The sequence below is a fragment of the Monodelphis domestica genome, chromosome 2 (genome assembly GCF_027887165.1).
Source record: "Monodelphis domestica isolate mMonDom1 chromosome 2, mMonDom1.pri, whole genome shotgun sequence".
Classification (NCBI taxonomy): Eukaryota; Metazoa; Chordata; class Mammalia; order Didelphimorphia; family Didelphidae; genus Monodelphis; species Monodelphis domestica.
The window spans coordinates 155804410-155825940 of record NC_077228.1 but is presented as its reverse complement, the minus strand read 5'-3'; the positions used below and the strand labels follow the sequence as shown (position 1 = coordinate 155825940).

Below are 21531 nucleotides of genomic sequence, written 5' to 3'. Positions count from 1 at the left end.
TTACACCAGGAATGGTTTACATTTTTCATCATGGAACTCTTTAGCCATCTGGCAAAGTCTATATGCCCCTTCTCAGAATAATGTATTTTAATAATTGAAGAAAATTATACATTTAAGTTAGAAATCAGAAAAAATAAATATTTTTTCTCATCCAATTTCACACACCCTATAAAATCTATCTACAGAGTCCAATGAGCCTGGGTTAAGGATGCCTAAGGTCTCTTTTACTCTTATCTAAATTTTGTCAGCCCTCAGAATTCTGGATGGCAAATTGTCATATTGTTGGATCATAGTCATGATTAACTTCCATGCCTCTCCCCAACCCCAACTGTCTGAATATGTGACAAAGAATCTTGATCAAGAGCAAAATGACTTCCTAGCTTTATGACCTTGGGCAAGTCATTTAACCCCATCTGCCTAGCTCTTCCCCTTCTATCCTAAACTTGTTATACAGACAGAAAGTAAGGATTGGAAAAAGAGCTGGTTGAACTATTAGGTCCTTGAGGTCCTCTTAAAACCTTACTTTCTGGCCTACTCTGATTTCTTTTGATCTAAACCTTTCCTTTGTAGTGAGTTCCCTGTTTATGTTCCCCTCAGGACCAACCTTCATAGGAAAGTCCACTTTTCTTCTTAATGGATCAATCTGCAGGGCATCCTTAGATCCCTCAAATTGACACTTGTGGTCATGCCAGGATATTTCTCCAATGTGAGTGTCTGGCAAAGGGGGGAGTTAATAGTATGGGTAGAAAAACCATATTGGCTTTTGGATTCTTTGTGCTTTTAACTTCAAGCTATCAGGTATTTTTTTAAACCCGACAGCAGTATTTATCTCAAAGCCTCTCCGTGAAGGCATTATTATTCCTTTTTTGCAGCTAGAGAAACTGAGGCATAGAATGGCGTACAGACTTCTTCAAGGCGCCTGTAGTAGTTCAATAATAGACTATGAATATTTTTCCCACAAAGTACAAATGAAAACAAATTGGAGGCCATATACTATTGTAATGGAAAATATCTCCTTTGTTATGTAGAAGAAGAGATACTTCTTCAGAATTAAAATAAGGAGAGTGGAAGAGAAAGAAAAAAGAGGCAGTGTATGAATGATAAAGAATTCTGCAAATAGAGGAAGAATAATTGATTAGTTTCAGAATAAAGTAAGCATCAGGTCAGAGAAAGAAGTGATAAGTAAAAAGAACGAGTTGAATTTGAATTTTCAGTTTTTGTTTGAGGGGAAAAATAAGTGAATATGTTTAAGTTGCGTAGGTGGGGAGTAAGAAGGATGGATGACACATTTTATCATAAAACAGACCTTTCTATAGAACTAATAAAGGAGAATAGAAAACATAGGATTAAAGGAGAAGACACACTCTATTTTCAACTGATTTTATTCAGAATAATTGGATTCCACATCTTTCATCCAAAGAACACAAAGCACTTTGCAGATATTAGCCCATTTATTCCTAAAATCATTTTGTAAGGAGTTAGAAAAAAACATTTTATGCTGCTTTTATTCAGAAAGAAACTTGTAAGTTTTAAAATAATCTTAAATATGACAGTAGTATGGTATTTCTGGAGTAGGACACAGAATGGAATCCTAGATTTTATGCTTGAATCATTGGAGACCTCTCTCCCTTCTCAAGTTGTCCTATGGGCATCCTTGCAGTATTTAGGCCATTTCATAAAATTCCCAGGATAAGTACAGAAGATCAATGTACTTTCTTAGAGAAAGATTGGAAAGTTGCTCTGGTCAGAATAAAACGGTTTTAGATTTCTCTCTACTTGTGTCATGGACTAAGAACAGAGTGTGTGACTGACTTGGGTTATGGCTATAAACAATAAATGAAGAAAGAAATGTCTGTAAACAGAGAGAAAAGCAAAGTTTCTTGGTTTTAGTAAAAAAATGTTTCTTTTATAAGGATGATATTAGAAATTAACTCTTGTTATACTGTTTAGAGATAAGAAGTGGAGAAGCTGGCTTGAGAAAGAATTGGAGTTTGAAACAGAGCTGAGTCAGAGTGTCAGTTTCAAATGCTGACAGTGTGTGGGGTAGGTGTAAAGTTTTTCTGAGGCAATTACTCTCTCTGGGTGTGTCTGTTAGTCTGAAGGAGTTGTCAGTTGGGATCTCTCTGAGTGCTGTGAGCATGTGACATCTTTTCTCTCTCTCCTCACTATCTGAGGCAGAAGGAAAGGAGGAAAAAACCTGAAGGAGCTAAGTGATTTCCTTTTCCAACTTGGGAAACACTAGTGAGTGTCTATTGCTATTACATAAATTGTTTTAACTCTGAGAAAACCAAAGAAAGACCTGGTCTTTGGTTTAGTCTGCAAAGGCTCAGAGTCCTAACTTGGTTCTTGCTGAGGCTCAGCCAGCTGGCCTTTGTTATTTTTATAACTTGGAGACAAAGTTAAGAATTATATACTTCTTATAAGGATAATAGTGTTAGTTTATTGTAGAATAGAGGAAATTTGGGTTGGTCAGATCAGGAAGGATTAGTGTAGCCTCTGGAAACAGCAGAAGTGGTTACTTGAGGAACAAGGGAGTTTTATTTGTGTGGAGTTAGAATCCCTTAGAGTTAGAAATCCTTTTATATCCTTATTTCTCGATAAATAGTTTATTTTTGTATAACAAGAGTCTCCTTAGCGTCCTTGTACCTGGCCCTGAAGAGAAGTTCACTTATGATCTTCATTTCACTTATATAAACTGAAGATACTTTGTATGCACAGCAGGCAGAGTATCTAATCAGTTTATATCCATAATCAATTCATTGCTTATTATTTTTATATCTTTTAAAATGAATGTTGCATCAACATAATTTTAAAATATGGTATTCACCTTAGTTTCTCTTAACATTAAGACATTAGACAAATGCTGATCCATGATTGCTCCAGTTTTACCTCATGGTTCACAACAGACTCAACCTTATGGCACATGAATTATAGAGAGACTTACTCAACAGACAATATTTCTGTATGGAAGGCTTCTATTAACAATGATCTAGGGTCAATTATTAATGGCAAAAAGCAAAAAAAAAGAAGGTTGGAGCCCTATTTAAATTCACTTCAAAATATTCCTCAAAAATCAATCACCACAGAAATTCTTGGACACTACAAAATTCCTCAATGTGGTTCAAAAAGCATTTAATATGACATAATAGCAATAGCTAACATTATCTCCTGGAAACTGTTAGGGGTAAAACTTATGGTTGGACTGAATATATTTTTAGTTGGTCACTAGGGATTTAAATTCTAAATCCCAATGAAATACTCAAGTCAGAATGGAATTTTATGGTGGTTTATTTACAATAGAGTAAAGATTTTAAGGAAGAAAGAGAGGAAAAAGAGAGAGATACCAGGCAGGAGTTCAGAGGCCCCAGCCAAGGGGGGTGGGGGGAGGCAGAGGATTCCAGTCAGGAGGCCTCCTTCAAGATGAGGGACCTCCTCAGAGACTGATGCCCTTAGAAAGCCAAGGGAAAGGGAGTCCCAAGAGATGGGCCTCTCCAGAGGATTGTGCCTCCAGAAAAACCAAGGAAATGGGAGTAAACCTTGCACTCACCACATGATAGTCTAAGGGAAGCAGTCTGAGGTCTCATTCTTGAGCTCTTCCACAGTCAAGTTCCACCACCAAGACCTTCTCACATGAAGTGACATGAAATATAAAGGCAGTTCTTTACATCACTTCCTGTGTCTCACATGTACCAATGGTGGCTTAAACTTGGATTTGGATGGTCCAGGGGGTCAGTCAGTTGCTTTTTATTTGTCACTTGTTAGCACACACAGGTCATAGACCTTCCTCCCCCACATTTAATCCTTAAGTAGGGGTGTATACATTCCTGGTTGCTAAAATTCTAAAGACTAAGCAGGGTGGAGTAAAATCTAAAATTCACAAATCCTTCCATCAACCTCTAGAGGTATAATTACCCCTATTTTATGAATTAGGAAATTGAGGCTCAGAAAGTTTAAGTGACTCATCCAGTGTAAAACAAATGGTATCAAGAGATGGATTTGAACATCTGAAAGGTCTCACCATCTATAGGATAATGCCTCTTCTGTTTAGACTCAACACTACATGGTTGGGCCTTACTGGCAAACAACTTTGATAAGCATACAGCTCTCTGTTTTGTGACTAATTTATATCGTTGGTGTTATTTCAAGCATATTTTAGTCATATCTGACTCTTTTTGACCTAGGTTTTCTTGACAGAGATATTGAAGTGGTTTGCCATTTTCTTCTTCAGTTCAATTTATAGATGAGTAAACTGAGGCAAAGGGGTTCAATGACTTGCACAGGGTTACCCAGCTAGTATGTGAAGCTACATTTGAATTCATGAAGATGAGTCTTCCTAACTCTAGATTCAGTGCTCTATCCATTATATCACCTAGCTGCCCCTAATTTCCTTCAGATTGATAATTGGAAGGTTATGAGGTTAAGTTTTTTCTGCTGTTACATCTTCTAAGAAATTCTGTATGATTTTGATATATACATGGTGGACATTATGTTGGAAGAAAGCCTTTAAGAAGGTGTATTTTGCTATGCCAAATCAAATTTTTTTAGTCATCACAAAATAATAAATATATTTTGTGTTCTCTATGTCTTTCAGTCAGTTGTATGACTCATGGAATCTACTGCAGAGTATATAGTGAGTGAAAAATATGTTATATGATATATATTACCCATGTTTTAACTTGTCCTTTTAGTTTAGATCTAGAGCACATTATTTTAAACAGAAAACATTTCATTAGTGATTTATTTCTTACATCTTCAAGATTCTCTGCAAAAAGGAATTTTCAATTAACCTAAGAAAGCCATGGCCCTTGGTTTGATCGTTCTTGGCTGTTCATTTGAGAAATTCTCATAAATACCACAATTACTGCCTTCCTTTACAATGGCCAAACTGTCTGGGGATATATTTGAATATGACCTTAGTGTGAGTAAGGATGGAAATATGGGTTTTCCTTAAGAATAAATTAGATTTACTTGATAGTTTGAAGTGGATTTTTGTGCTAATTCTCCATAGTATTATTTTTTGTCTCTGATAATCTTTAGTCAAGAAGAAAAAAAATCTCTGTGATCAAACTGCCCAGGGCACACTATAGCAAAAGCTCTTATGTTTGTTCATGATGATTTCTGCTATTGTCACTCAAGAAAATAGGAGTGATTTCTTTAAAATACAGTCCTAAGATTATATTCTAGTCCCACATTGCTATAACTGATGTTCCTCTCTTCCCCCAATTCACCTTCTTGCTGTGAGTCATCAGCATTTTACATATTTAGCCTGATTTTAGAAAACCAAATATTTAATATAAAAGAGTTTTAGGATACACGAAATACAACTAAATAAATGAGAGTTGTCCTATTTAATGAATTCAGTTTGGTACAGCTTAATGCATAAAAATGATTTTTTTTTTAGTTTTAACATGTGAACTGACCAATTATATTTCACATCTGATACATCGAGTTGATTCCAGCTGAAATTGTATTTTCTTCTGTCACTTGAACCCAGAACCAGTTTTTTTGTTCCTTTGAATCATACAACCAGACTTTTCCACTCATTGTAAATTCCTTTTCCTAAACCCTACCTGTCCATATCATTGTCCATGAGCAGCCATTTTTGTCCTTTTTCTTTCTCTTTTAAGAATTTAAAAGTTCTACCCCCTTAAGGAAAAAAAAAGCAAGCTCTACTATTTTATAAAAATCTATCTGATAGGGACATCTAGGGAAGCCAAAGTTGGAGATGGGAAATTCTGGTTTCAAATCTGGCCTCAGACACTTCCTAGCTGTGTGACCCTGGGCAAGTCACTTAACCCCCACTGCTTAGTCCTTATCACTCTTTTGCCTGGGAACCAATACCTAATATCCATTCTAAAATAGAAGATAAGGGTTTTTAAAAAATCTGCCTGGTGGCTTCTGTTAATATTTTATTAATTTATTGATTTCATCAATGTTCTTCTTTCCTCAACTATATCCTATCTTCTAATTATGATTATAATCCAAGGTTCTATGATCTTGTCAGTTGCCATGGGTTCAATTATCATGTCGATGAAGATGACTCCCAAATTTATATATTGTTATTGTGGAGTTAGAGGCAATAGCTCCTCTGTTGTCTTGCTGTTATCTGATCCCTCCTTTAATTATAATTTGTATCTTCATCTGTTTACATGCACACATTGTAAATCTGTTTACATGCACACATTGTAAATTCTTTATGGATAGGAATTATTATCCAGGTTGTCTTGCTCTACCTAGAATTTAGCCCCCCTCAATCACTGTGCCAGGGGGTTAGTACATAACTCCACTGTTCACTTTGGGGTCTGGGGTCACAAGAGGACTAACTCATCTCTCTAATTCTCTTCCATCATAATAGGTTTTCATTGAAGCCAAGGAAACCTAAAAATGATAGTTGTTGAGACAATCCAGTTAAATAAATATTCATTGGTGACTAATTGGTTTAGACACTGGTATAATTAAATGTCATTGTGAAAGTTGTAAGTTAATTATATGGGGAATGGGAGCAAATTTTCATCTTGGCTTATTTTTGAAATGTGTTCCTAACATGGAGAAACTGAATGTATGTCACACAAGGCTTGTAGGGGAGTCATATGCTACTGCTGAGAGATGTCAGAGTGCTTTAATCACACTCGTTGCACAGTTCCTACTCCTGATGCATGAGCCATTTGCTAGAAAACTACTTTCAAAATCCAATGTGAGTCCAATATGTAAAGAATTGTACTTACAGAGGTCTCCTGAGACTGAAAGGATTTTCTATTCTAGATTAGAGTGTTACCATATAAGGGTTAGGGAAGTGAGTGAATAGGAGAAACATTCTGCAGGCTCTCAAATTGTCAGGGATGGGACAGGAGGCAAGTTCCTAGATTTCTGTTTATTCCTTTTTCTCTGCCTCCCACAAGTTTTAGATTTCTGACTAGGCTCCTGACATGTCTTGGGCTTTACTTGCCCTGGACTAATAAGATAGAAGTAAATAATCTTTGTCTAGGCACTTAATCTGATTTGGCATCCTTTAAATTGCTAGGATCTAAGAATATTCTAGGGGTACTGAGGTGCCGGGCCTGGACTGGATTCAGAAAGACGAGTTCAAATCTGGTCTCAGACTTTTACGAGCTATGGGACCCTGGGTAAATCACTTCTCCTTCTTTGCCTCAGTTTCCTCATCTATAAAATGCACTGGAGAAGGAAATAGCAAACCACTCCAGTATCTTTGCCAAGAAAACTCCAAATGGGGTCACAAAGAGTCCGACACTACTGAAACGACTGAACAACAAGAAGATGCTGGCCCCCAGCTTTATGCTTCTGGTCTTTTAGTCCTTGAAAGGTTCGTTTGGCAGTTTTACTGTTCCCTCTAGCATGGGATTCATCTGGTGGATTCACTTATCCTGTTACCATGTTTTTTCTGTCATTCACGAAGTTTTGGAATCCCAACAACATTTCTTCTGTCTGCTCTGTGAGTTTCCAGGGAGTCATGCTCTAAAAAGGTAAATGTGAATCTATTAGAAATAGTACTGTGGAGAGCACAATAGCTCAAAAATCCTACCGTGTCGTGAACTAACACCTCCAGCCAGGAAGATGAAGACTAAAAGGAATTCCAAGTGACACATTTCTCTCCTCCAGAGGGAGGAGTATGAAACTGTGTGACAGAACAGTTAGTCACAATCCTTTTTAATGACAGAGATACGCAATATGGGATAATGCACTTTTCTGTTCTCCCTCTGGGTAAGTGTACATCAGTCTTGTGGTGTCTCTGCACAGCTTGAGGGAAAACACAAAGGACAAGGAAGGTATTTTATTGGTTTAAGAAATATTGTAGGAACACTTATTATGGCACTCCAGAGAAGCAAGGAAGAGCTTAAAGTGAAATGGAAATGACATGAGACACACCTTTCATTTTCCACTTAGTTATGCCTTTTTTTAAAAACCCTTAACTTCCTTCTTAGAATCAATTCAAGGAAGAATGATATGGGCTGGGCAATGGGGTGAAGTGACTCACTTGGGGTTACACACACAACCTAGAAAGTGTCTGAGAACAGACTTGAACGCAGGACCTCCCATCTCTGGATCTGACTTGGAATCCCTTGAACCACCTATCTGTCCCCTTAGCTATAACTTTAATGCCAAGTGAGGGGCACTCATGTGCCCTGGGATGTCTGATCCTTAGAAACAATAAGTAAGATCTCAATGAAACATATAGTTTAAAATATAATCAATATTTAATTACCTATTATATTCCTAATCAGAGAATCATAAGCCTGAAAGGGACATTAGAGACAATCTAGTCTAACTTCCCCTTTTTACTGATGAACAAAAATGAAAAAGCATTTATTAAAGACAAAGCACATGATAAGAATTGAGGATGCAGATAGAAAAGCAAGACATTCTCCATTCATAAAAGTTCACATTTTAATAGAAGAGACACTACACATAGGAAATGTTTCCTTGTTCAGTTTTGTCTATCCATTGAACCATCACCTTACCTTCCATTTGCTTCACCATCTCTTGCATTCTGGATTCTGACCCTACTACTACTCAATTGAAACTCTTTCAGAGGTAATTTATCCTATAAATTATTAAAATATTCTCTGACTCTGTGTGTGTGTGACCGATATTCTCTTATCTGTGAAATCTAAGGACTATTTCTCAGTTTTCCTTTTATGTAATCTCTTTGTAGCTTTAAAGCACTCCTTTTTTTTTCTGGATGCTGTTACCTTTTTTTTTCTGGATGCTGTTATCTCCCTTATTTTTCATGATACTATCCTATCCTAATTCTCCTTATACCTACCTTTCCTCTCTTCTTCAGGCTCCCATTTTGAGTTTCCACCATCTCCTAACATCATGATGTTCACCAAAGCTCTCTCTTGGACTCTGTTCTTTTGCTATAGTCTTTCTTGTTTATCTCATCAGCTCTCTTGGATTGAATTACCATTTCCATGCAGATGATGTTTAGATCTATAACTATCCTTAATGTCTCTCCTGAATACTATTCCTTCAGTGTCAACTGCCTATAAAAATATTTCTACCTAGCCTGAATGTTCTGTCTTCTGTTGGATGCTATGAGGAATTCAAAGAAATATAAAATAAGACTTCTGCATTCAAGGATTTTAAAGGAGACAAAATACACACACATATATATATGCACACCCACATATGTGTGTAATAAGTGCAAGTGACCAGCACAGACAGCCAGTCTTACAGATATTCATAGAGTTTGTGGCTGGGCAGCCTTCAGCAAGGGAATAGGAAAGGTGTGTGGGTGGAAAATGAGTGAGTAGACCAATCTATCTGGAATCTTAAAGAAGCCTAGTTTACAGATTATACTTCTATCCCTTTTGTTGAAAATCAGAGTAATATACCTCCTTCCCCTGCCCTGATATACTTTTCTCATTTTAAACAATCTGCTATGTATCACAAACAAGACTTATTGTTTGAGGCAGCAGATTAATTCTCAACAAAAGAATTAATTTTCTAACAGCTAGAGCTCTCTAATAAAAGAAAGGAGTTGTTTCAGGAAGAAGTAAGCTTTCCATTACCAAAAGTATTCCAGCAGAAAATCTTTCATGAGTCAGGTAAGTTAGAGAAATGAATTCAATACTATATGAGAAGGTAGGCTGATGACCTTTAAAGTTCCTTCCAACTTCAAAATCTAGAATGCATAACCATTCGTTGTTAGCTCCGTGGAAATGAACACTCACTTGTATTGATGGATACAGTAAGAACAGATAACTATGTTTAATTAACTCCCCAGGTAGACTGAAAAGGAACATTTATTATTTTGTCATCTCTTGACAAGGAAATGGATGAGGTGAATGAGATGACAGTCAAGGGACCATTCAGGGAGGGGAAGAAAAGAAGAGAAAAGGTCATTTCTATTCGTGTAAGGAGAAAAAGGTGAATTGGAGGGCAGATTCCCATCAGAGTTCTGCTAATTTATAAGTACATCATGATTGACATTAAAAAATACAACCTTCTTCACATATCTGGACAATCCCCTGACAGTGTGGCACTATGGAAAGATTTTGAAATTATCATTCAAGATATATTCCAACTTTGAGGGAAAGTAGAAACATCAGTGGGATCAGAGACAGGAAAGCTGGTCCCAACTCCATCACTAACTTTGTGACCCTGAAGTCCCTGAAGATCATTTCCTTCATGTATTACTGCTAGAAGGAGTTGATCTTAAGTTTAGAATTCAAAGGAATCTTAAATTTGATCTAATATGAAGTCTTCATGTTAAAGATACAAAAACCCCAAACCAGCCTCACCTAGTCATTTACCTAGCATTCACCTAGCACATTCTATGTCCTGTGTTCTGGGCACTGCATAAAGGGCTGAATAATAATAATGTGTAGTATTTGGACAGTGTTTTAAGGTTCATGAAGTGCTTTATAAATATTTCGATCCTCTGGGAGATAGGTAATATCATTATCCCCATTTTTCAGATGAGGAAACTGAAATAGAGGTTAAATGACTTGTCCAGTGTCACAGCAGGAAAGACCTAAGACTGGGTTTAAATTCAAGTTTATCTTGATTTTAGATCCAGTGTTATATCTGCTGGGCCAACCAGTCAAAGATAAACACAGTCAACAAGTAGCAAAGTTGGATTTGAATCTAGATCTTCTGATTACAACTTCAATGCTCTTTCTTCTGCACACAATTGACTCTTATAGGTGAGTTACAGTCTGATGATACAAGGTCTTAACAGCTAGGACAATGTCTAGCATTTATAGAATATATGTGTTTATATATATATACACATATATAATATAATTTGTAAAATAATTTTAATATATTTTGTTTTATATATAATTTTAAAATATATATTATACAACTCACTATATATGTATACATATAATTTATAAAATAATTATAATAACAAAAGGATGTGAATCAGGAGCATCTAGATGGCTCAGTGGACTGAGAATCAGGTCTAGAAATGGGAGGTCCTAAGTTCAAATATGGCCTCAGATACTTCCTAGTTGTGTGACCCTGGGCAAGTCACTTAACTCCCATTGCCTAGCTTTTACCTCTCCTCTGTCTTGGAACCAATACAGAGTATTGGTTCTAAGAATGAATGTAAGGCTTTGTTGCTTTTTTTTTTTAAGTGTATGGAGCTGCTTAATGTTTTCATAGTACTCTCCACACATTATCCCATTTTCTATTCACAATAACCCTATAGAGTAACTACTACTGGTGTTGACATCCTCATTTTGCTGAAGAAAACAAAGAAATTAGATAACTTGCTCCAGAACATATGCCTGGTAAATTTCAGCATTTGGCCCTAGAATTAGACAGTTTTATTGCTGCAAAGGACCTTAGGGATCCTCTAACCCAAACTTCTTATTTTACTCATAAGTAGATGGAGGCTTAGAGAGATGAAGCCACTTGCCCTAGCTCACACAGGAATTTAGTGGTAAAGTCAGCTTTCCATGGTCCTCTATCCATTGGGATTTGGGCTTAGGTCTTTGGGTTCTAAATTCTTTCTGCTAGTCTAGATTATTTTAATAATCCCCATTTCAGTTCTCAAAAGTCTACAATTCTATGCAATTTTCAAAATTTTATTGAAAAGCTTTTTATCCTCTTAGATTTGATATTCACTGTAGTTGAAGCAAGAGAACTCTAATTGTGAAGCAGTCTTAGAAAAATCAGAATCTTTTTTCCCTTCTTCCTCATCCTCACCCCTCCTCCCATGCTCTACTACCCCCTCATAAAAGTTGACTGTGATGATGTAGGTAGTGAAAAAAAGTAAAGTATTTTTCCCATTATGCTTTCTTATTACTTTTTCCCTTTCTCTAGCAAATGTAGTTAAGGGCATTTAAGTATTTTGAAATATCTGGCTGTCAAACTATTCACTGCTGGGACATTAGATAAGACTAAGCTGACTTTTGAAAAAAAAATGCCTAAATCAATGATAAGTAACTGTAATGCATGACTACTTTGTGCACCACTTTATACCTGGAATGAATTAAGTGATTACAAAATAAAAACCAGCCTCACTCACTCACTCTCTGCCATAAAATTATCTGTCTAGAAGCTCACCTGGGATTGTTGCATAATGGTCTCTAAGGGTGGTTAACAAATGAAAAGTTAGCTACTTTCTTTCTGGACCAAAGACCTGCCAATGATGCTTTTGCATTCTGGTCACAGCCACATTTAAAACTCTAAAAGAAACCTAAGCAGTAAGTTGAAATAATTTTTCTTTCCTTTTTCTTCTTCATCCTCCTTTCCTTTTCTCCTTCCTTCCTTCCTCCTTCACTCCCTTTTTTCCTTCCTTTCTGCCTTCTCTCTTTCCTTCCTATCTTTCTTTCACTATACCTTTTTCCCTCTCTCCCTTCCTTCTTCCCTTTGTCAATGTGAAATTTGGGAACCCCAAGTTTGCCCCTGTTCCTTAGGAAAAAAACCTTAAGGGAGGTCCCAGACAGACCTTGTTTCAGGCTGAACTATAGACCTTAATGTATCAGCCTCTCCTTGATAATCCTGTCTTGGACTTCTGATTTCCTTATAGTCATTGTAAAGGCAATCAATCATTCTTCCAAAAGGCATATAAGTCCCCTAGTTCTATTGTTCTTTCTGAGAATCATCTAGCAATACTGATTTTCTCAGAAACCCTGTCCCCAGAGCCCCCAGGGTTTGACCGTGTGGTATTTAGTGCTGGGCTCTGTGTGGCACAGATATTTAAGGACCAGTCTCTTTCCTGATTGAATATTTGGTTTTGCTGACTACTTTAGTGGTTCTGTGTTTTTCCAAGTCAAAACCTTCCTTCTTTCCTCCTTTATTTATTTATTTTTCTGGCAAAAAAGGGTGAGAGATCAAGTAAAAACTTAGTTTTTGTTGACTGAACTTGCTTATTTTATGTGTATATTTTTGTACTCCACAAGTTGAAGTTAAAATTTAACCCTCTTTCCACCTATAAATTCTAGTTTTAGGTTGAGTTAAGTTGCATCTTATTTTAGAGCTCTCAGAAGCATTTACCCAGGTATAGTGTGAATTTTACGGTTATGTGTGTTTGTTTCATTATTCCCTACTAGATTGTAAACTCCATGAAGGTGGAGAATGTACTTCAGTTAAAATTTATACCTCAACCAAGACCTAGAACAGTGATCTGCACATGGAAAGAACTTAATATATGTTTGCTGGATAGATGGATACTGTGAAGCACCATGTTAGAAAGGAACAAATAGTGGATTTAAAATCATGATTCCTGAATATGAGAGATACCCAGAGATTCACAGGAGACAAAATCTAAGACAAGATCCTTGGCTTTTGGGATTTAGAGCTGGCAGACCTCAGAGTTCATCCAATTCAGTCCTCATATTTTACAAATGAGGAAATTATAACTTAGCAAGTTTTGGCAACTTTCTCAATGGGACAGTTGCTAATAGTAAAATACATAGTCATTCAGAAATCTCCAAAGTTTAGGCAACATGCAAGACAGACTAGAGGTCTTGATGCAAAAAAGGCAGATTTGATTTTGTAGGAATCATTGAGATTTGCTGGGATGAAAAATCTGACTAAAATATGATTCTAAATATGTCTACCTTACTCAAAATAAATAGGATAGTTAAATGGGATTATATCATATATTCATAAAAGAATCCAAAGGGCACCTAGTTAGGTAGCTCTGTGGATAGGCAGGCAGCCATAGAGACAGGAGGCTCTGGGTTTAAATTGGTATCTGACACTTCTCAGCTTTGTGACCCTGGGCAAGTCACTTATCCCCATTTGCCTAGCCCTTATACTCATGCTTTGAAACCTAAACTTCATATTCATTATAAGATAGAAGGTAAGGGTTTAAAAAAAGAAATTCAAGAAACATAAGAAGTAAGCATGATAGAAAGGAATTTGGAAGATCAAAGGAGGGAGCCACAAAAGTTATTTCCTTTTTTTCCTTTAGTAAAGTATACTATCGGTAGTGAGAGGGAACTTAAATTATCTAGAAATGTACTTGGAGCTTTTTCCTGCCCAAAGAGTTAACTAGGTGTCACAGTGGATATAGCACTCAGGAGGACCTGAATTAAAATCTGTCCTCAGTGTACTAACTGTGTGACTCTGAGCAATTCACTTAACCTTTGTTTGTCTCATTTTACTCAAATGTATAATGAATGGAGATAATAATAGCATTTACCTCTCAGAATTGTTGTAAGGATCAAATGAGAGATTTGTAAAGCAATTATCATAGTGCCTGAGACATAGGAGGTACTTAATAAATGCTTGTTTCCTTCCGGCTCTCCTAACAAAAATAGAATAGCTACCAATTTCTTTCTTTGTCTTAATGACAATTCTTTTCTTGCCTTGTCTTAATGATAATTTTCTCTCAAAAAGGTAGAGGAACCAACAAGGAGAAATTGTATTCTCTTTCTGATTCTCATTAGCTGGGAAATTACTGGTTGCTTAGATGGAAATCATGAGAACCCAGGGGGAAAGTGACCACTCCCTCCTAGAGTTTGTGATAGAGGAAATGAAAGCTGGGAATGGTCTGATATGTACCCTAGATTTGGAGAGAGCAGATTTCAAGGGCTTCATTAGTTGCCACTGACATAAATTCTACATATGAAATTAGGTCATTAGATAAAGACACTCAAGAATGAAATTTTGAAAACAAAAAGGAAATAATTCTTTGACTCAAAAGGGCAACATAGATATACCAGAGACTTATTTAAAACTTAGGTTTTAAAAAGATATGGACAGAAAATGGAAAGTGTAACAAAGAATGCCTATAAATACATGGCACAGTATTATAAGGCGAATTGCTAATACTCAAAGAAAACTGATGCTATTGAGGAAAGCTAAAAATAACCAAAAGGACTGTTTCTTTAAAGCTATCCTGGGGGAAAGAAGAGGGTCAGAGGAGGGATAGACCTGTTGCTCAGAGCAGGAGGAGTGACACTGAAAACAAAGAGAAGGCAGAGCTGCTTGCTTCCCATTCTATTTCTGATTTCTCTACCAAGGAAGGCTACTGACCTCTGGGACAGGAAAGGACAGAACAAAAAACTGGCTAATAGTGTTACCTATGCAGAATGACACTAATAGTAGCACCTAACTTCTCTTGGTGAATTCAAGTCACTCAGCTCAATTGAACGATATTGTCAGGGGATGAAAAAATATTGGCAGCTATGGCTGAAGAGGCAACTTCTCTGATATATGAAAGATTGCTGAGAATGGAAAAGATAAAGCAGTGTAGGAAAAGGGTATATGTTGCCTCGATTTTTAAAATCGTCAAAAATTGCTCATCTCCTTAAGCATCAGCAAATTGGCCAGATCAATAAACCAGGGAAAGGGATGGTCATAATGAGAACTGAAAGATTCAAAAGGCAGTTTCAGAAAACCTTAAATCCAATCTTTCATCTGAAAGCTCAGTGTTTGTTAAGATATCCAGTCTCACAGCAGCATTATTTGGTATTGGCAGTGAGCAGGAAGTAAAATAAATGTGGCGAGACGATGGTCAGAGGACTTATACAGACATCAGTTACAGTAAATTAAGTGATTTTATAGAAATGGGGCATAGGAATGGCTGGCTCTAAGCAAAACTGTGAAATAGGTTGAGTTTATCACTAGTGACTTTTTCTTTTCCCCTTTGGTATCTCCTTCCTCCTTCTGTAAGATTACTCTTGGGGTCCAGTGCCCTCATGCTTCCCATAGACTGCCCAAGTCTCCCATGTTTGTGTCTCTCCCAGGCTAACTGAATCTAGAGAGCATTTCATTGTCCTATGAAAATTTACCCATCCAGCACCCCAATCTATAAGGTCTCTGCCTTTTACTGGGTCATAACTAACCTCTGATAAACCAATTTGTGCTAATAAATGATAATGTGCTACTTTCTTCACCCTCTCAGGTAACAGCTGTATATTTTAACATTGACCTTCCAGAGATAATGTATTTACCTGACCCCAAAGAAGTAATGAAGGTGAGAATTTCTGGACTGCGTCCAGCCTCTTGGATCATAGTTTCTGGTAAATGGAACATCACGGTACCTCTTAATCACACTACCTAGAGAAAGGACCAACAAAGGTACAGCAGACTCATCGTTGCAGTCATATAGGAAAGCTCCTTCTGTTTAGGGTTGACCCTTAGTTAGCAAAATGATAAATTGGGTTCTTTAATCACTTGGGCAATCTCAGAGTCCATGTTATAACTTTTTATTCTGTGTATATTGGCTGTGTCTTACTTTGAATGGGTAAAGTCATTAAACATTTTAGCAGCGATACCACGTTGGATAATTAGGCAGAAGCCAGTAATTAATCATTGTCCATGTAAGACTGAACATCTTGCACAAAAAGGTACGTGGACAAATGTTCTGTTTGCACAGTGTTCCCAGATCACCTGAGCGGAGTTTCCCACACTAACCTCTGCTGTGGACTGGTGAGGTAGTTAAATGTTTTCTCATGGCTTGAAGTCTGAAAACCATTCTGTGGACTCCACAATTTCAAACTTGTAATTCCTGAGCCTGGGAGTGGGGAGAAGGACAAAGCCAGCTCTTGGATCGATAGAATACATAGAGGAGGAGGAAAAGCAGGAGGGAGTTTTTAAGCTTATAGGTTACTAGATGCAAGGACCCCGTGGTCATTAAACTTTCACAGATTGATGAAATTTTCCAGCATTCTAAAATCAGCTAGTAGAATCAATAGTTAGGGAACACTGGTTCAAAGTCTTGGCTGCCCACAAATCTCCCCCAGTGGAGCCAGAATCAGAATAAAATCTAATTGGGAAATGTTTAATAAAATAAATAAAAAGCACAACATAAAGATAATGTTAATAATAGGCAATGTTCACTTTGATTTTCTAAGATACTTTGTAGTAGTTCGATACCACTAATCCAGAGCATTTCTTATTTTCTCTACTATGCAATTTGGTTATTGAGAAGAGTTTCAACAGGAAGCAATGGAAGAGTTCCCCTGAACTCACTAGTCCTCTTTAAAACAAACAAAAATCCTTACTTTCCATATTAGAATTGATACTAAGTATTCATTCCAAGGCAGAAGAGCAATAAGGGCTAGGCAGTTGGGATGAAGTGACTTGCCCAGGATCTTACAGCTAAGAAATATGTGAGGACAGATTTGAACCCAGGATACTCCCATACCTAGGGACTGGCTCTCTACCCATTTAGCAACCTAGCTATCCCTTCACTAGTCCTCCTTTTTTAAACCCTTCTCTTCCATGTTAGAATCAACATTGTATTGGTTCCAAGACAAAGCAGTGGCAAGGGCTAGACAATTAAGTGACTTGTCCAGGATCACACAGCTAAGAAATGTCTAAGGCCAGGATTAAACCAAGGAGCTCCAGTCTCCAGGTCCAGATTCTCTCCACTGAGCCACCCAGCTGCCTCCCTCACTAATCCTCTTAATGGAACAGCCTGTGATTTGCACCACAGTATGCTTTGCATTTGGAAAATCTGAGTGGACCTTGTACTTATACATAGTGATGAACTTCTATTTTAAATAGTGATGAGGATGTTGTCCTAGATCTTTTGCAAAGTGCCTTTATTTGGGACTGATGGCAGACCAGTCTCACTATCCAAGTCAGGCCATTTCAGGTCTGACTTCTCTCTAGGTCTCTTGACTTTGCTTTACCATTATTGGTATTTCTTCAGTATTCTGATTTCATGAAGTATTGGATGCATCAGTGAGATGTTGCCTAAAATAATTCAATCCAATCTTCACAGTCTAAATTATTCCCTGAGAACAAGGAAGACACATTAGGAAGTGTGTGGACTCTAGCCAGTTAGGGAACATTTGCTCAGGAAAGCTTAGATTTTCTCCATTGGCTTTTTATCTGAGCCACTATGATATTTGGTATTGGGCTTTGAGATTGTAATACAATTTACATGTGTTGGTGAGTGGGCAAAAATCCAACCAACCAAACAAACAAAAAAAAAACCCAAAACACTACCATGGCATCTCTTCAGAAACCTACTCTATAGAGAAATTGTGAGGTCTGGCCAAAGTCTCCCAACAACATTTCCATTGAAAAAGTATGAAATTAATATTGGTTTTTGTTTAAGCAAAGCAAATCTCCCTAATACTTTCCAGCTATAGGAAAACCACTCATTATTGTTTTTGTTAGTGGTTGCTTTTTTGTGTCAATTAAAGGTAAAAAGGATGGTTCTAGTCCCTTCAAGTAGAAATTCTCTAATCACTCTGGAGAGAAACTGATTTAGAGAATGAAATGTAGCATAAGGATAAACAGCATGTATAAATAATTGTTCCTTTAAAACATGGCATAGGTCCTTCTTAATCCCTTCAAACTCCAGACCCCTGATAATATCTTTCCCCCTTGAAATTAATTTTATGTATCTTGTGTTTACTTAGTGATGTTATTTGAGAATGTGCTTTAGTGGACAGGTAACTGAACTTGGAATCAGAAAGGAAGATTCAAATTGGGCTTTAGACACCTACTAGCTTTGTGACCTTGGAAAAGTCACTGAACTTGTTTCCTCAACTGTAAATAAGAGGGTTGGTTTCATGCTTCAAAATTTCATATAGTTCTATCTAGAAAATATTCTATACAGCAACAGAAAGAAAGGAAGAAAGGAAGAAAGGAAGAAAGGAAGAAAGGAAGAAAGGAAGAAAGGAAGAAAGGAAGAAAGGAAGAAAGGAAGAAAGGAAGAAAGGAAGAAAGAAAGAAAGAAAGAAAGAAAGAAAGAAAGAAAGAAAGAAAGAAAGAAAGAAAGAAAGAAAGAAAGAAAGAAAGAAAGAAAGAAAGAAAGAAAGAAAGAAAGAAAGAAAGAAAGAAAGAAAGAAAGAAAGAAAGAAAGAGATCTTGTTGTCAAGTGATGCCTTCTCTAATGGGGCAAGGGAAGGGAAGGAGGGAAGGAGTTGCCTAGGTATTTTAAAGTAACAAAGTAATAAGTAAATGAATTTAAATTAAAAAAATAAAAGGGTGGAACTCAAGGTCCCTTCTAGCTCCAAGTATGAGTCTGTGATGTTTTCTCCCTCATTGCAGAATTTAAGATCCTTGAAAATAGGAAGTGTTTTGTTTTTATCTTTATACACTCAGTGTTTGTCCAGGACCTTGTGCTTGGAAGGAGGACTTACTAAATGTTTAATACATTGAGTAAGGTTATTTCAACAGGGACAGCTAGGTGACACAGTGGATAGAGTTCCAGGCTTGGAGTCAGGGAGACCTGATTTCAAATCTGAACTAATACAATTACTAGCGATATGGCCTTGAGCAAATCACTTAGCCCTGTTTGCCTCGGTTTCCTCATCCATAAAATAGGTGGAGAAGCACATTACTATAGTATCTCTGCCAAGAAAACCACAAAATGGGGTTATGAACAGTTAGACACAACTAAACAATGACATCATTATCTCACCAAGAACAGGAATCAAGGAACAAAACGAAGGTGATCTGTGACCTAATGCAAATTCTTAAGTGTGCTGCACCCATCTAGGGATTGTATTTGTATTGTTTCATCAAACTGATGAACATCATCAAACTCCTGAACATTTTAAATGATTTTCCATTGTTCAATTGTTTTTCAGTCATGACCAACTCTTTGTGACCCCATTTGTAGTTTTCTTGGAAAAAAATACTGAAGAGATTTGCCATTTTCTTCTCCAGATTTTTTTATAGATGGGGAAACTGAAGTAAACAAGGTAAAATGACTTATCCAGGGTCACATAGTAAGTGTCTGAGACTAGATTTGAGCTCAGGAAGATGAGTCTTCTCGGCTCCAAGCCTGGCACTCTATCCACTGCACCACTTAGGTTAACCTTTTAGTGTTTACATTGGGTGCTGTCTCTTGCCTTTCCAAATGAACTATTTTTTCTCACTTTTCTTCTATTCCCTAAAGATCTTGTGATTTTTTTTTTAAATTGAAATTTCCTATATACGTTTGCTCCTATTAAAATGCAAGAGCTTTTAGAGAGTTAAAAAAAATCTTGCTTTCTTCTGTTGTACCCTCAGGTCTTATTTAGCAGAGTGCTTTGCACAATATAAGTGCTTAATAAATGCTTGTTCATTCATTCATTCATTCATTCATTCATTCATTTATTCACCCAGCCAAGGTTTAGTGACAGCCATGGAAAGAAAGTTCTTGTTCTTTCTCAAGGTCATTATAAACTTTGGAAAATACAGTATAGTGTCAGGCAGAGCAAACCAACCTTGCAGGAGAGCTAAAATAAATCAATCTGCCTGCCAAGATTTTTATCAGGCAGTAAAATTGGCGCCAGCTTTCCCTAGTCCCTTGCTGTTTTGCTTGTCACTGTAGTGGTGCCTTTTATGGGAGGGAACATCAATAGTCTTAAAAAGGCTACATTTCTGTTTTTTACCAAATTAAATGTTCACTTTATAATTGTATTCTTAAAACTAAGTAATCCAAAGAAAATCTGTACTGACTGAATATTGTATATTTTCAATACGTATGATATGAAACATATTCACATAAATCTAACAATATTTCAAAGATCAATATTTCCATCAGTATCATTCCCTCCTCCATTGAGGTCGGTTGGTACCCTCACCTTCCCTGAATACTTGGCCTTTATGAGTTTTTGCAGCTAAACATATTCATCCCCTTTGATTATCCTCTCCAAACTTAGCATAAACTTTGCATGACTGATATTTAGTATATCATGGGGTCTGTATTCATTCTGTTGGCCATTTCCTTCTAAGTTAACATTGAGCCATTAATTACTATTTTGGGGGTCTACATATTCAACCAGACTCAGAACTTCTTATTGTATTTTCATCTACTACACACGTCCCCATCTTTGTCACAGTAAAAGCAATGAAGGACTTGGTCAAAAGCTCTGCTAAATTATATCCACAACATTCTCTTGATATACCAGTTTAATAACTCTATTTTTTTAAACCCTTACCTTCCACCCTGGAGCCAGTATTGATTCCAAGGCAGAAGAGTGGTAAAAGCTAGGCAATGGGGGTCAAGTGACTTGCCCAGGGTCATATAGCTAGGAAGTGTCTGAGGCCAGATTTGAACCTAGGACCTCCCATCTCTAGGCCTGGCTCTCAATTTACTGAGTCACCCAGCTGCCCCCAATAACTCTATTTTTTAAAAAAAAGGAAATTAGCTAAGTTTGGTATGTTCAGTTCTTGACAAAGACAGAATCATTCTTTAGGATCATCACTTCCTTTTCTAGATTTTAATTAAGACAATTAAGTGGCTGGACTTAGAGTTAAGAAGACAACTTTAAATTCTATTTAAATAACTTAAAAGATATGTGACCTTGGGCAAGTCACATAACCTCCCTTAGACTTAGTTTGTTCACCTACAAAATGGGAATAAAAATAGTTCCTGCCTTATGCGTAGGACAGTAATAATCAAAATGAATTCTGACCTTATTTCTCCTGAACCCTATTCAAAGTCACCAATGGCAATATGTAAATCTTGGATAACAAAGCAGGCTAAACTTGGATCTAAAAGTTCACATGGCATAGCAAAAATGTACACGGATTGATATAGACATGGTGACCGTCTTCTGAAAAACTCACCTCACCTCCAAACCTTTTCAGGCTTCATCATATCACATCCTAGCTAAGTCCCTTGGTAATAAATTTCTGCATTAGAAAGAGAGG

The 21531-nt window shown here is 36.9% G+C and overlaps 1 protein-coding gene across 1 annotated transcript in view; it reads left to right on the top strand.

Annotated features, from left to right (window-relative positions):
* The window catches only part of SLC35F3 (solute carrier family 35 member F3), a 531513-nt gene that overhangs the window by 23616 nt on the left and 486366 nt on the right, over positions 1 to 21531 (top strand). The gene's annotated exons all lie outside the window — the stretch shown is intronic.